Source organism: Ranitomeya variabilis, chromosome 5, assembly GCF_051348905.1.
Source record: "Ranitomeya variabilis isolate aRanVar5 chromosome 5, aRanVar5.hap1, whole genome shotgun sequence".
NCBI classification, from domain to species: Eukaryota; Metazoa; Chordata; class Amphibia; order Anura; family Dendrobatidae; genus Ranitomeya; species Ranitomeya variabilis.
Window position 1 is genome coordinate 343205793 of NC_135236.1, and position 13447 is coordinate 343219239.

Consider the following 13447-nt stretch of genomic DNA (forward strand, 5'->3'; position numbering starts at 1 on the left):
TTTCTGCTATCTAGTATTAGTGGGCCTCATTTGCTGAATCTGCTTTCACCCCTGTGTATGTGCCTTCCTCTTACCTCACCGTTATTATCTGTTGGGGGCTTCTATATCTTTGGGGATTATTTCTCTGGAGGCAAGAGAGTTCTTTTCTTTCTCTCTAGGGGTAGTTAGTTCCTCAGGCTGGCTTGAGACGTCTAGGATTTTTCGGCACGTTCACCGGCTACTTCTAGTGTGTTTGGATAGGTTCAGATTTGCGGTCAGTCCAGTTTGCCACCTCCCTAGAGCTTGTCCTATGTTTGTTACTTAGCTGGAGTTATTTGTGATCCTCAACCACTAAGGATCATAACAGAGTCCATGGACAGAACTCGCCGAAGTATCATTCATGACCACAGGAGGGAGTTCAAAAACGGAATTCACAACAGTACCCCCCCCCTTGAGGAGGGGTCACCGAACCCTCACCAGAGCCCCCAGGCCGATCAGGACGAGCCAAATGAAAGGCACGAACCAACTCGGCCGCATGGACATCGGAGGCAAAAACCCAGGAATTATCCTCCTGACCATAGCCCTTCCATTTGACCAGGTACTGAAGTTTCCGTCTCGAAATACGAGAATCCAAAATCTTCTCCACCACATACTCCAACTCCCCCTCGACCAACACCGGAGCAGGAGGGTCAACGGAGGGAACCATAGGCGCCACATATCTCCGCAACAACGACCTATGGAACACATTATGGATGGCAAAAGAAGCTGGAAGGGCCAAACGAAACGACACTTCAGAAATCTTATAAGGACCAATGAAACGAGGCTTAAACTTAGGAGAAGAAACCTTCATAGGGACATGACGAGACGACAACCAAACCAAATCCCCAACACAAAGTCGGGGACCAACACAGCGACGGCGGTTGGCGAAACGTTGAGCCTTCTCCTGGGACAATGTCAAATTGTCCACTACATGAGTCCAAATTTGCTGCAACCTGTCCACCACAGAATCCACACCAGGACAGTCCGAAGGCTCAACCTGCCCTGAAGAAAAACGAGGATGAAAACCAGAATTACAAAAAAAAGGCGAAACCAAGGTAGCCAAACTGGCCCGATTATTAAGGGCGAACTCAGCCAATGGCAAGAAGGTCACCCAATCATCCTGATCAGCAGAAACAAAGCATCTCAGATAGGTCTCCAAAGTCTGATTAGTTCGTTCGGTTTGGCCATTTGTCTGAGGATGGAAAGCCGAAGAGAAAGACAAATCAATGCCCATCTTAGCACAAAAGGACCGCCAAAACCTTGAAACAAACTGGGAACCTCTGTCCGACACGATGTTCTCCGGAATGCCATGCAAACGAACCACATGCTGGAAAAATAGTGGAACCAAATCAGAGGAGGAAGGTAATTTAGGCAAGGGTACCAAATGGATCATCTTAGAGAAGCGATCGCAAACCACCCAGATGACCGACATCCTTTGAGAGACAGGGAGATCTGAAATAAATCCATGGAAACATGCGTCCAAGGCCTTTTCGGGACTGGCAAGGGCAAAAGTAACCCACTGGCACGAGAACAGCAGGGCTTGGCCCGAGCACAAGTCCCACAAGACTGCACAAAAGAACGCACATCCCGTGACAAGGAAGGCCACCAAAAGGACCTAGCCACCAAATCTCTGGTACCAAAAATCCCAGGATGACCAGCCAACACCGAACAATGAACCTCAGAGATAACTCTACTAGTCCATCTATCAGGGACAAACAGTTTTTCTGCTGGACAACGGTCAGGTCTATCAGCCTGAAACTCCTGCAGCGCCCGCCGCAAATCAGGTGAGATGGCAGTCAGAACTACCCCCTCTTGGAGAATACCAGCCGGCTCAGGAACTCCCGGGGAATCAGGCACAAAACTCCTTGAAAGGGCATCGGCCTTCACATTCTTAGAACCCGGAAGGTATGAAACCACAAAATTGAAACGGGAGAAAAAAAGCGACCATCGAGCCTGTCTAGGATTCAACCGCTTAGCAGACTCGAGATAAGTCAGATTTTTGTGATCCGTTAAGACCACTACGCGATGCTTGGCTCCCTCAAGCCAATGTCGCCACTCCTCGAACGCCCACTTCATAGCCAACAACTCCCGATTGCCAACATCATAATTACGCTCAGCAGGCGAAAACTTTCTAGAAAAGAAAGCACATGGCTTCATCACAGAGCCATCAGAAGATCTTTGAGACAAAACAGCCCCTGCTCCAATCTCAGAAGCATCAACCTCTACCTGAAAAGGGAGCGAAACATCTGGCTGACACAACACAGGGGCCGAAGAGAAACGACGTTTCAACTCCCGAAAAGCCTCAGCGGCCGCAGAAGACCAATTCACCACATCAGCACCTTTCTTGGTCAAATCAGTCAACGGTTTAACAACACTAGAAAAATTACCAATGAAGCGACGGTAAAAATTAGCAAAGCCCAAGAATTTCTGAAGGCTCTTCACAGATGTAGGCTGAGTCCAATCATAAATGGCCTGAACTTTAACAGGATCCATCTCGATAGTAGAAGGGGAAAAAATGAAACCCAAAAAGGAAACCTTCTGAACTCCGAAGAGACATTTAGACCCCTTCACAAACAAAGAATTAGCACGAAGAACCTGGAACACCATTCTGACCTGCTTCACATGAGACTCCCAATCATCCGAAAAGACCAAAATATCATCCAAATATACAATAATGAATCTATCCAAATACTTTCGGAAGATGTCATGCATAAAGGACTGAAACACAGATGGAGCATTAGAAAGCCCGAATGGCATCACCAGGTACTCAAAATGGCCCTCGAGCGTATTAAATGCTGTTTTCCATTCATCGCCCTGTTTAATACGCACCAGATTATACGCCCCTCGAAGATCTATCTTGGTGAACCAACTAGCCCCCTTAATCTGAGCAAACAAATCAGACAGTAGAGGCAAAGGGTACTGAAATTTGACCGTGATTTTATTAAGAAGGCGGTAATCTATACAAGGTCTCAGAGAACCATCCTTCTTGGCCACAAAAAAGAACCCTGCTCCCAACGGTGACGACGACGGGCGAATATGCCCTTTCTCCAAGGACTCCTTTATATAACTCCGCATAGCGGCGTGTTCCGGCACAGATAAATTGAAAAGTCGTCCCTTAGGAAATTTACTACCAGGAATCAAATTAATAGCACAATCACAATCCCTATGAGGAGGTAGGGCACTGGATTTGGGCTCATCGAATACATCTCGGTAATCCGACAAAAACTCAGGGACTTCAGAAGGAGTAGAAGGAGAAATTGACAACAACGGAACGTCACCATGTACCCCTTGACAACCCCAACTGGACACAGACATTGATTTCCAATCCAATACTGGATTATGGACCTGTAGCCATGGCAAACCCAAAACGACCACATCATGCAAATTATGCATCACCAAAAAGCGAACATCTTCCTGATGTGCAGGAGCCATGCACATGGTCAACTGAGTCCAGTACTGAGGCTTATTCTTGGCCAAAGGCGTAGCATCAATTCCCCTTAATGGAATAGGATACTGCAAAGGCTCCAAGAAAAAACCACAGCGCCTGGCAAACTCTAAGTCCATCAAATTCAGGGCAGCGCCTGAGTCCACAAATGCCATAACAGAGTAGGACGACGAAGAGCAAATCAGAGTAACGGACAAAAGAAATTTAGGCTGTACAGTACCAATGGTGACGGACCTAGCGAACCGCTTAGTGCGCTTAGGACAATCAGAGATAGCATGAGTGGAGTCACCACAGTAAAAACACAGCCCATTCTGACGTCTGTGTTCTTGCCGTTCAGCTCTGGTCAAAGTCCTATCACATTGCATAGGCTCAGGCCTCTGCTCAGAGGACACCGCCAAATGGCGCACAACCTTGCATTCACGCAAGCGCCGATCGATCTGAATGGCCAAGGACATTGATTCATTAAGACCAGCAGGCGTGGGAAACCCCACCATAACATCCTTAAGGGCTTCAGAAAGACCTTTTCTGAAAATTGCTGCAAGGGCACACTCATTCCATTGAGTAAGCACAGACCACTTTCTAAACTTCTGGCAATATACCTCCGCTTCATCCTGACCTTGACACAAAGCTAGCAAGATTTTCTCTGCCTGATCCACAGAGTTAGGTTCGTCATAAAGCAATCCAAGCACCAGAAAAAACGCATCTACATTAAGCAATGCAGGAGCTCCTGGCGCAAGGGAGAATGCCCAGTCTTGTGGGTCGCCACGTAACAAAGAAATAATGATTTTTACTTGCTGAATGGGGTCACCAGAGGAGCGGGGTTTCAAAGCAAGAAACAGTTTACAATTATTTTTGAAATTCAGAAATGTAGATCTATCTCCAAAAAACAAATCAGGAATTGGAATTCTAGGCTCTAACATAGGATTCTGAACTACATAATCTTGAATGCTTTGTACCCTCGCAGTGAGGTGATCAACACAAGAGGACAGACCTTGAATGTCCATATCTACACCTGAGTCCTGAACCACCCAGAGGTTAAGGGGAAAAGAAAGACAAAACACACTGCAGAGAAAAAAAAATGGTCTCAGAACTTCTCTTATCCCTCTATTGAGATGCATTAACACTTTGTGGGCCAGCTGTACTGTTATGTACCTGGTGGTTAGGTGCACCTGGAATGACCTGATGGTTAAACTAGAAGACAGGACGAGCTCTGGGAAGTGGGAACTCTGCTGACCGCAAATCCTAATCCTATAACACACACACTAGAAATAGCTGTGGAGCGTACCTAACTCTCCCTAGACGCCTCTTCACAGCCTAAGAGCTAACTACCCCTAAAGATAGGAAAATAAGCCTTACCTTGCCTCAGAGAAAATTCCCCAAAGGTAAAGGCAGCCCCCCACATATATTAACTGTGAGTTAAGAGGAAAGTCACAAACACAGGGATGAAACAGGTTTCAGCAAAGGAGGCCAGACTTACTAGATAGACTGCAACCCAGAGCTTCCAGCTAGCAAGGCAATATCATGTTAGCAAGCTGGACTAGAACTTAGCAAGTACTAAGAAATATATTCAGTACAGAATGAACAACAAATGAACTAGCAGGGACTTAGCTTCTGCTGGAGTAGACAGGTCATCAGAAAGATCCGAAAGAGATCTGAACCAGTGCTAATACATTGACAGCAGGCATGGAGTAACGATCTGAGTGGAGTTAAATAGAGAAGCCAACCCAGCCGCAAACGAGGGCAGCTGGGGAAGCAACTTCAGAACCAGCAGTTCCACTCACAGCCACCAGAGGGAGTCCATGGACAGAACTCGCTGAAGTATCATTCATGACCACAGGAGGGAGTTCAAGAACGGAATTCACAACAGCAGCCCCGCCGTACAATATAATGTAACCCCCATAGAATATAATGCAGCTTCCCTCATACTATAATGTAGCCCCCACAGAATATAATGCAGCCCCCTTATATAGTATAATGTAATCCCTCCATAGAATACAATGTAGCCTGTTGTGAATTTGGATTCTGGGCTCCCCCGGTGGCCGCTTGTGGAATTGGACTTGTCATCCTCTTTCCTGTTTCACCTGGTTCCATCAGTAGTGGGTGTCGCTATTTAAGCTCATTTCTCTGGTGGTTTCTTGCCGGTCATCAATGTTATCTGATGCCTCTCAGTGCTTGTTCCTGCTTCTAGACAACCACTAGATAAGTTGGACTTTTGTCCATGTTTTGTTTTGCCTATTTGTTCCAGTTCACAGCTGAAGTTTTGTTACTGTGTCTGGAAAGCTCTCGTTGATCAGGGATTGCTACTCTGGCGTTATGAGTTAATGCCAGAGTTTAAGGTAATCTCTGGATGGTGTTTTGTTAGTGTTTTTCTGCTGACCATGAAAGTATACTATCTGTCTTCTGCTATCTAGTAAGCGGACCTCAAATTTGCTAAGACTATTTTCCTGCTGCGTTTGTTGTTTCATCTGAACTCACCGTCATTATATGTGGGGGGCTACTGTCTTCTTTGGAATATTTCTCTAGAGGTGAGCCAGGTCTTATATTTCCCTCTGCTAGCTATTTAGGTCTTAGGCCAGAGCTGGGCATCTAGCTATAAATAGGAAATGCTACCTGGCTATTTCTAGTTGCGCGGCAGGCTTAGTTCATGGTCAGTATAGTTCCATCTTCCGAGAGCTTGTCCCTCTATAGGCTTGCTATGATCTCTGCCTGCAGAGATCATGACAGTTTGACCGGCCAATAAAGTGTTAAAGACCCAGGTTGAGAAAGGAGAGTTATAAGAAGTCTGCTGGAATTTTTTTTTTTTTTTTTTCCTCCAGTCTGCCTTGCTGCAGTCTTTTTTCTTTCTCTCCTCCTAATCTCTGTATGCTCTGTGTGCACCTGACAATAATGGATCTCCAGAGTGTAACTGCGGGTTTGAATAATCTCATCACGAAAGTACAAAATTTACAAGATTTTGTGGTACATGCTCCGGTATCTGAACCGAGAATTCCTTTGCCGGAGTTCTTCACAGGGAATAGAGCTAGCTTCCAGAATTTCCGAAATAATTGTAAGCTTTATTTGTCCCTGAAGTCTCGTTCAGCTGGAGACCCTGCTCAGCAGGTTAGGATTGTGATTTCCTTGCTCAGGGGTGACCCTCAAGATTGGGCCTTCTCATTGCCAGCAGGGGATCCTGCGTTACGCGATGTGGATGCGTTTTTTCTGGCCTTGGGCTTGCTTTATGAGGAACCTCATTTGGAACTTCAGGCAGAAAAAACTTTGATGGCACTATCTCAGGGGCAAGACGAAGCTGAAGTTTTCTGCCAAAAATTCCGTAAATGGTCTGTGCTTACTCAGTGGAATGAGTGCGCCTTGGCGGCAACTTTCAGAGAAGGTCTCTCTGATGCCGTTAAGGATGTTATGGTGGGGTTCCCTTTGCCTGCAGGTCTGAATGAGTCCATGACAATGGCTATTCAGATTGATAGGCGTCTGCGGGAGCGCAAACCGGTGCACCATCTGGCGGTGTCTATGGAAAAGACGCCAGAAAGTATGCAGTGTGATAGAATACTGTCCAGGAGCGAGCGACAGAATTTTAGACGGAAGAATGGATTGTGTTTCTATTGTGGGGATTCTACTCATGTTATATCAGCATGCTCTAGGCGTACAAAGAAGCTTGATAAGTCTGTTTCCATTGGCACCATTCAGTCTAAGTTTATTTTGTCTGTAACCCTGATTTGCTCTTTGTCATCCATTGCCACGGACGCCTATGTTGACTCTGGCGCCGCTCTGAGTCTTATGGATTGGTCCTTTGCCAATCGTTGTGGTTTTGATTTAGAGCCTTTGGAGACTCTTATTCCTCTGAAGGGGATTGACTCCACCCCATTGGCTAATAATAAACCACAATACTGGACACAAGTAACCATGCGTATCAATCCGGATCACCAGGAGATTATTCGTTTCCTGGTGCTGTATAATTTACATGACGATTTGGTACTGGGATTGCCATGGTTGCAGTCTCACAACCCAGTCTTGGACTGGAGAGCAATGTCTGTGTTGAGCTGGGGATGTAAGGGTATTCATGGGGACGTACCTTTGGTTTCTATTTCGTCGTCCATTCCCTCTGAAGTCCCTGAGTTCCTCTCTGATTATCAAGACGTCTTTGACGAACCCAAGCTTGGGTCGTTACCTCCGCACCGTGAATGCGATTGTGCCATAGATTTGATACCGGGTTGTAAATATCCAAAGGGTCGTTTGTTTAATTTGTCTGTGCCGGAACATGCTGCTATGCGGGAATATATAAAGGAGTCTTTGGAAAAGGGACATATTCGTCCATCTTCTTCTCCCTTGGGAGCTGGGTTTTTCTTTGTCTCAAAAAAGGACGGCTCTTTGAGACCATGTATTGATTATCGGCTTCTGAATAAGATCACTGTTAAGTATCAATACCCATTGCCATTGCTTACTGATTTGTTTGCTCGTATAGAGGGTGCTAAGTGGTTCTCTAAAATTGATCTTCGTGGGGCGTATAATTTGGTGCGGATCAGGCAGGGGGATGAGTGGAAGACCGCATTTAATACGCCCGAGGGCCACTTTGAGTATTTGGTCATGCCTTTTGGTCTTTCTAATGCCCCTTCAGTTTTCCAGTCTTTTATGCATGATATTTTCCGCGATTTTCTGGATAAATTTATGATAATATATCTGGATGATATTCTGATTTTTTCTGATGACTGGGACTCTCATGTCCAGCAGGTCAGGAGAGTTTTTCAGGTTCTGCGGTCTAATTCTTTATGTGTGAAGGGGTCTAAGTGCGTTTTTGGGGTCCAGAAAATTTCCTTTTTGGGGTATATTTTTTCTCCCTCTTCCATTGAGATGGATCCCGTCAAGGTGCAAGCTATTTGTGACTGGACTCAGCCCTCCTCTCTTAAGGGTCTTCAGAGATTTTTGGGCTTTGCCAACTTTTACCGCCGATTTATTGCTGGTTTTTCGGATGTCGTTAAACCACTGACTGATTTGACCAGACAAGGCGCTGATGTTGCTAATTGGTCCCCTCATGCTGTAGAGGCCTTTCAGGAGCTTAAGCGCCGTTTTGCCTCTGCCCCTGTGTTGCGTCAGCCTGATGTGAATCTGCCTTTTCAGGTTGAGGTTGACGCTTCGGAGATCGGAGCTGGGGCAGTGTTGTCGCAGAAAGGTTCCGACTGCTCCGTTATTAGGCCTTGTGCCTTCTTTTCTCGCAAATTTTCGCCCGCAGAGCGGAATTATGATGTTGGGAATCGGGAGCTTTTGGCCATGAAGTGGGCGTTTGAGGAGTGGCGCCATTGGCTCGAGGGGGCTAGGCATCAGGTGGTGGTATTGACTGACCACAAAAATTTGATTTATCTTGAGACTGCCAGACGCCTGAATCCTAGACAGGCGCGCTGGTCTTTATTTTTTTCTTGCTTTAATTTTGTGGTGTCATACCTACCGGGTTCTAAGAATGTTAAGGCAGATGCCCTTTCTAGGAGTTTTGACCCGGACTCTCCTGGTAATTCTGAACCCACAGGTATCCTTAGGGAGGGAGTAATTTTGTCGGCCGTTTCTCCTGATCTGCGGCGGTCCTTGCAAGAGTTTCAGGCGGATAGACCGGATCGTTGTCCGCCTGATAGACTGTTTGTTCCGGATGATTGGACCAGCAGAGTCATCTCTGAGGTACATTCTTCTGCATTGGCAGGTCATCCCGGAATTTTTGGTACCAGGGATTTGGTGGCAAGATCCTTCTGGTGGCCTTCCCTGTCACGAGATGTGCGAGTCTTTGTGCAGTCATGTGACGTTTGTGCTCGGGCCAAGTCTTGTAGTTCTCGGGCTAGCGGACTGCTGTTGCCCTTGCCTATTCCTAAGAGGCCTTGGACACACATCTCGATGGATTTTATTTCAGATCTGCCTGTTTCCCAGAAGATGTCTGTCATCTGGGTGGTCTGTGACCGTTTCTCTAAAATGGTCCATTTGGTTCCTCTGCCCAAGTTGCCTTCTTCTTCTGAGTTGGTTCCTCTGTTTTTTCAGAATGTTGTCCGATTGCACGGTATTCCTGAGAATATTGTTTCTGACAGAGGTACCCAATTTGTGTCTAGATTTTGGCGGGCATTCTGTGCTAGGATGGGCATAGATTTGTCTTTTTCATCTGCTTTTCACCCTCAGACTAATGGCCAGACCGAGCGGACTAATCAGACCCTTGAGACATATCTGAGGTGTTTTGTCTCTGCTGACCAGGATGATTGGGTTGCTTTTTTGCCATTGGCAGAGTTCGCCCTCAATAATCGGGCCAGTTCTTCCACCTTGGTGTCCCCGTTTTTCTGTAATTCGGGGTTTCACCCTCGATTTTCCTCCGGTCAGGTGGAATCCTCGGATTGTCCTGGAGTGGATGCGGTGGTGGAGAGATTGCATCACATCTGGGGGCAGGTTATGGACAATTTGAAGTTGTCCCAGGAGAAGACTCAGCGTTTTGCCAACCGTCATCGTCGTGTTGGTTCTCGGCTTTGTGTTGGAGATTTAGTGTGGTTGTCTTCTCGTTTTGTCCCTATGAGGGTCTCTTCTCCTAAGTTTAAACCTCGGTTCATCGGCCCTTATAGAATATTGGAGATTCTTAATCCTGTTTCTTTCCGTTTGGACCTCCCTGCGTCCTTTTCCATTCATAACGTTTTTCATCGGTCGTTATTGCGCAGGTATGAGGTACCTGTTGTACCTTCAGTGGAGCCTCCTGCTCCGGTGTTGGTTGAGGGTGAGTTGGAGTACGTTGTGGAGAAAATTTTGGACTCTCGTGTTTCCAGACGGAAACTCCAGTATCTGGTCAACTGGAAGGGTTACGGCCAGGAGGATAATTCTTGGGTCAATGCATCTGATGTTCATGCTTCTGATCTTGTTCGTGCCTTCCATAGGGCTCATCCTGGTCGCCCTGGTGTATCTGGTGAGGGTTCGGTGCCCCCTCCTTGAGGGGGGGGTACTGTTGTGAATTTGGATTCTGGGCTCCCCCGGTGGCCGCTTGTGGAATTGGACTTGTCATCCTCTTTCCTGTTTCACCTGGTTCCATCAGTAGTGGGTGTCGCTATTTAAGCTCATTTCTCTGGTGGTTTCTTGCCGGTCATCAATGTTATCTGATGCCTCTCAGTGCTTGTTCCTGCTTCTAGACAACCACTAGATAAGTTGGACTTTTGTCCATGTTTTGTTTTGCCTATTTGTTCCAGTTCACAGCTGAAGTTTTGTTACTGTGTCTGGAAAGCTCTCGTTGATCAGGGATTGCTACTCTGGCGTTATGAGTTAATGCCAGAGTTTAAGGTAATCTCTGGATGGTGTTTTGTTAGTGTTTTTCTGCTGACCATGAAAGTATACTATCTGTCTTCTGCTATCTAGTAAGCGGACCTCAAATTTGCTAAGACTATTTTCCTGCTGCGTTTGTTGTTTCATCTGAACTCACCGTCATTATATGTGGGGGGCTACTGTCTTCTTTGGAATATTTCTCTAGAGGTGAGCCAGGTCTTATATTTCCCTCTGCTAGCTATTTAGGTCTTAGGCCAGAGCTGGGCATCTAGCTATAAATAGGAAATGCTACCTGGCTATTTCTAGTTGCGCGGCAGGCTTAGTTCATGGTCAGTATAGTTCCATCTTCCGAGAGCTTGTCCCTCTATAGGCTTGCTATGATCTCTGCCTGCAGAGATCATGACAGTAGCCCTCATATAGTATAATGCAGCCCCCATAGAATATAATGTAGCCCCCTCATAGAGTATAATGAAGCGCCCCATACAATATAATCTAGCTCCTCCATAGAATATAATGCAGCCCCCATAGAATATAATGTAGCCCCCCTCATATAGTATGATGCAATCACCCTTCATAGAATATAATAAATGTAATACAGCCTGTTATGATCCCAGTGTTAGAGGACCTCTGATATTCCGGCAAGATAGCAAAAACATAAATACTGCTCTAGGGAGGTGGAAACTGGGCTAACCGCATACCTGATCCTAACACACACAACTAGAAGCAGCCGGTGAACGTGCCTACGTTGGTTCTAGACGTCTCGAGCCAGCCGGAGAACTGACTACCCCTAGAGGGTACGACCCTAGAGGGTCTTCGAACCAGGCAGGTACGAGACCACAAAGTCAAAACGGGAGAAAAACAACGACCAACGAGCCTGTCTAGGATTCAGGCGCTTGGCAGACTCGAGGTAAATCAGATTTTTATGATCAGTCAAGACCACCACACGATGTCTAGCTCCCTCGAGCCAATGTCGCCACTCCTCAAATGCCCACTTCATAGCCAACAACTCCCGATTACCAACATCAAATTTTCTTGAAAAGAAGGCGCATGGCTTCATCACGGAGCCATCAGAACTTTTTTGCGACAAAACAACCCCTGCACCAATCTCAGAAGCATCAACTTCAACCTGGAAGGGAAGAGAGACATCCGGCTGGCACAAGACTGGCGCTGAAGTAAACCGACGCTTCAGCTCCCGAAAGGCCTCCACGGCCGCAGGAGACCAATTAGCAACATCAGAACCCTTCTTGGTCATATCCGTCAAAGGTTTAACCACGCTGGAAAAATTAGCGATAAAACGACGGTAAAAATTAGCAAAGCCCAAGAACTTCTGCAGGCTCTTAACAGACGTGGGCTGAGTCCAGTCATGAATGGCACGAACCTTGACTGGGTCCATCTCCACAGTAGAAGGGGAAAAAATAAAACCCAAAAAAGAAACCTTCTGTACCCCAAAGATACATTTTGAGCCCTTCACAAATAGAGCATTCTCCCGCAGAACCTGAAACACCATCCTGACCTGGTTCACATGGGACTCCCAATCATCAGAAAAAAACAAAATATCATCCAGATAAATAATCATAAATTTATCCAGATATTTCCGGAAGATGTCATGCATGAAGGACTGAAACACAGAAGGGGCATTCGATAATCCAAAAGGCATCACCAGGTACTCAAAATGACCCTCGGGCGTATTAAATGCCGTTTTCCATTCATCTCCCTGCTTTATGCCCACAAGGTTATACGCACCACGAAGATCTATCTTGGTGAACCAACTGGATCCCTTAATCCGAGCAAACAAATCAGACAACAATGGCAAAGGATACTGAAATTTAACCGTGATCTTATTCAGAAGACGATAATCTATACAAGGTCTCAAAGACCCGTCTTTCTTGCCCACAAAAAAGAATCCTGCACCAAGAGGAGAAGAGGATGGGCGAATATGTCCCTTCTCCAAAGACTCCTTTATATAACTCCGCATCGCGGGATGCTCTGGCACAGATAAATTAAAGAGTCGTCCCTTAGGAAACTTACTACCAGGAATCAAATCTATAGCACAATCACAGTCCCTATGAGGAGGAAGGGCACTGGACCTGGCCTCATTGAATACATCCTGAAAGTCTGACAAAAACTCAGGGATCTCAGAAGGAGTAGAAGAAGCAATAGACACCAATGGAGAATCGCCATGAATCCCCTGACACCCCCAACTAGACACAGTCATAGCTTTCCAATCTAAAACTGGATTATGGGCCTGTAACCATGGCAGACCCAAAACGACAACATCATGCATTTTATGCAGTACCAGAAAACGAATCACCTCCTGATGTACAGGAGTCACGCACATGGTCACTTGCGTCCAATACTGAGGTTTATTCTCTGCCAATGGCGTAGAATCAATTCCTCTAAGAGGAATAGGATTTTCCAAAGGCTCCAGGACAAAACCGCAGCGCTTGGCAAACGACAAATCCATCAGACTTAAAGCAGCACCAGAATCCACAAAAGCCATAACTGAGTAAGAAGATAATGAACAAATTAAAGTCACAGACAAAATAAACTTAGGCTGAAAAGTACCAATGGCGACAGGATTAACAATTTTTTTTAAGCGTTTAGAGCATGCTGAGATAACATGTGTTGAATCACCACAGTAGAAACACAACCCATTTTGATGTCTATGATTTTGTCGCTCGACTCTGGTCAGAATTCTGTCACATTGCATAGAATCAGGTGACC